At 41.7% G+C, this 3,298-nt stretch overlaps 1 pseudogene; it reads right to left on the bottom strand.

The window, feature by feature from the left end:
• Positions 1-1,750: 1,750 nt before the first annotated feature.
• On the bottom strand, positions 1,751-2,740 carry LOC144223763 (galectin-related protein-like; annotated as a pseudogene).
• Between the last annotated feature and the right edge of the window lie 558 nt (positions 2,741-3,298).

Below are 3,298 nucleotides of genomic sequence, written 5' to 3'. Positions count from 1 at the left end.
CTGCTGCCTAAGGAAGAAGGTGCAGGCTGTGGAGGGGGTCTTGTAGAGAATCAAAACTAGCCAGGAGGGGGCTGTGGTAGATCTTGGGAAATCTCCTCCGTTGACTTGAGGCCTCCTCATACCCACATGCATGGAATCTTTCCTCTTTTTTTTTTTCATGTTTTATTTATTTCTTTTTAATGTTTTATTTATTTCTAGGAGAGAGAGACAGCATGAGCAGGGGAGGGTCAGAGAGAGAGGGAGTCACAGACTCCGAAACATTCTCCAGGCTCTGAGCTGGCAGTCAGCACAGAGCCCGACGTGGGGCTCGAACCCACGAACCGTGAGACCATGACCTAAGCGAAAGTTGGACCTCAACCGACTAGGCCACCCAGGCGCCCCAGAATCTTTCCTTTTTATAGGACTCAGATGGAATTATCAGACTGGATCGTTGTTTCTATTTGTAATGTATGCAGCAAGAGGTATACTGGAAATGTGAGTCCTGGTTATGAATCTGTCTTTGTTTAGGAGCAATATCTTTGTTTGCTTTTGGTTTTTTTTTTCATGAATAGGAGACATTTTCCCATCTGACACTGAATGACGCAAGAAATGTACAATTAGATGTCACAATTTTTGCCCTGGGGAAAGTAGTAACAGGTGTAGCAGCACTTTCTGCTGTTGGAACAGGTATATGACTGCTGTTCACAGCTTGACTACGCTCTCCAGGAAAGAGTCCTTTTTGTTTATTCTGTCACCAGGAGGGCCATCCTAGCTCTGAAATCCACAACTGCAGACTAGTAAAGAAACGAGACCCTTGATGTAGGACAGATTGGTGAGGTTAATATCTGGGTACTGTTTGATACCATGAGAAGACATGAACCCTGTGACTGAACTTTGAGTTCTGAAACTGTCATCTCATCGCTATATTGTGAAAGAAGGACATTACTGCCCTGCCCAGAGAGAAGAGACCTGACTGATGTGGGCAGATTATTGAAATTAAAGGTAAGATAGGGAAGAAGAAGGAGAAAGTTAAAAAAAACAAGACCTAAACACAAGATCCCAAGAGGAAAAGGGGACAGGTGTAGTGGACATTAGGGGTCCTTTTTTCTTTCTATTCAAATGTTTAGATATAGTTGACACATCATATTAGTTTGAGGTGTATAACATGATTCAATATTTGTATATATTGTGAAATGATCACCACAATAAGTCTAATTAACATCCATCACTACACATGGTTACACATTCTGCATGTTTGTGTATATGATGAGAACTTTTAAGATCTACTCTCTTTGCAACCTTCAAGTATTCAGCACAACATTATTAACTATAGTCACCATGCTGTACATCTCATCACCATGATTTATTTATTTTATACTTGGACATATAACCCTTTCACCCATTTTCCTTCCTGGGGTTCTTTTTTTTAATAAACAGCTTTATTGAGGTGTAATAGTCAATAAACTTCATATTTAAAGTGCACAATTTGATACATTTTTTTTTGTCAGTTTAGTCTGAATAAAATCCAGCGTAATTGTATTACTTTGTTCCGTTTGGAAATAATTGCTCAGTGTCTTTTTTCTGACAGCTTCCTAAAGGCAAGTCACAGTTTAAAGTTGTCATTTTGGGTTTAAATTGCCCAGAAAGTAGAGACAGTAGAAATGAGCTTTTTGTTTTTTTTTTTTGAAGTCTCCAGATCTTGCTAGGACACTTGTCTGGAAGAGAGTTGTGGCACCTGATCCTGTTTGAAACAGAGGTGGTTTAAACAATATTAGCCAAGCTTAGTGACCTGGAGGTCTGCGTGTATCTTTGTGGTGTCAACTGCAGATAGCATTTGAATGTGGCAGTAAAAATAAAAAAAATTGGTGTCCATCCATAAACACTCTGAAACATGGGTGCTCACAAAGAATTTCCACCTTTTTTTTTTTTACAAATAGTTTATTGTCACATTAGTTTCCACATAACACCCAGTGCTCATCCCCACAAGTGTCCTCCTCCATGCCCATCCCCCCTCCCCCCCACATCCATCAGTCCTCAGTTTTTGTCAGCATTCAAGAGTCTCTCATGGTTTGCCTCTCTCCCTTTCCCCCACCATTTCCCCCCTTCTTCTCCCCCTTGTTCCTCCGTCAAGTTCCTCCTAATCCTCCTATACGTGCAAACATATGGTATTTGTCCTTCTCTGCCTGACTTATTTCGCTCAGCATAACACCCTCAAGGTCCATCCATGTTGCTACACATGGCCAGATTTCATTGTTTCTCATTGCCATGTAGTATTCCATGGTATAGATAAACCACATCTTCTTGATCCATTCGTCTGTTGATGGACACTTAGGCTCTTTCCATGTTTTAGCTATTGTGGAGAGTGCTGCTATGAACAAAGAATTTCCACCTTGAATAGCTGGTCCGGGATGAATGGGAAGTATGGTATTGCAGACTATCCTTCACCTCTTTCCCCAAATACCAGAGAATTTCTGAGTAGTTGCCAGTCTGCAAACCCAGCTTTGAGTTCAGTTGCCACATGGACAGAAGAGTGTTTGGAGTCACCACAGGTCAAGTCGATGGCAAAGCTCTCCGGGTTGAGGTCTATAATGCCCACCACCAACTCCTTCTTGCCTGGTCTCATGCCACCTGTAATGTGCCCACAAAACGGAACTATCAGTCATGGGAAGTATATGGCTAGAACTGGGGAGCCCTAGGAGTTGTTTAAATGCTGAGCATTTAATTTCACCATGGCATCGCGGATCTTGCCATCCTCCCACATGGTGCACGGGGGTCCTTGGCCAGCAGCCCTGGGGAGGCGGGAGACATGGGGCACAGAGCTCTGGTGGGATTCAGGGGTATCCTGCACTGAGTTGGGGCATGATCCGGGGCTGGCTTGGGCCAGCTACAGTTTAATAAGTTTTGACATACGGATATACTTGTGATACCATCACCACTGTCAAGATAATGAACATATCCATTACCTTCCAAATTTTTATGGACTTTTGTGATTTTTCCCTCCCCTGACTCCTGCACCTGGACAATCAAAGGTCTGCTTTCTCTCACTATAGAGAAGCTTGAATTTTCTAAAATTTTATATAAATGAAATTATATGGCATATACTCTTTTTCTGTCTGACGTATTTCACTCAGGATTATTATTTTGAGATTCATTTATGCCTGTGTATGAATCAGTAGTTCATCCCTTTCATTGCAGAGAAGTATTCTTTCATTTGTTGATAGACATCTGGTTGCTTCCAGTTTTTAGCTATCACAAATAAAGGTGCTTTGCATATTTCTGTACAAGTATTTGTCTGGATCTGTGCTTTCATTTCTCCAGT

Source organism: Crocuta crocuta, unplaced genomic scaffold (assembly GCF_008692635.1).
Source record: "Crocuta crocuta isolate KB4526 unplaced genomic scaffold, BGI_CrCroc_1.0 scaffold70, whole genome shotgun sequence".
In the NCBI taxonomy this organism is placed as follows: Eukaryota; Metazoa; Chordata; class Mammalia; order Carnivora; family Hyaenidae; genus Crocuta; species Crocuta crocuta.
Note: the sequence above shows the minus strand (reverse complement) of the source record. Positions and strands in the feature narration are given on the sequence as shown.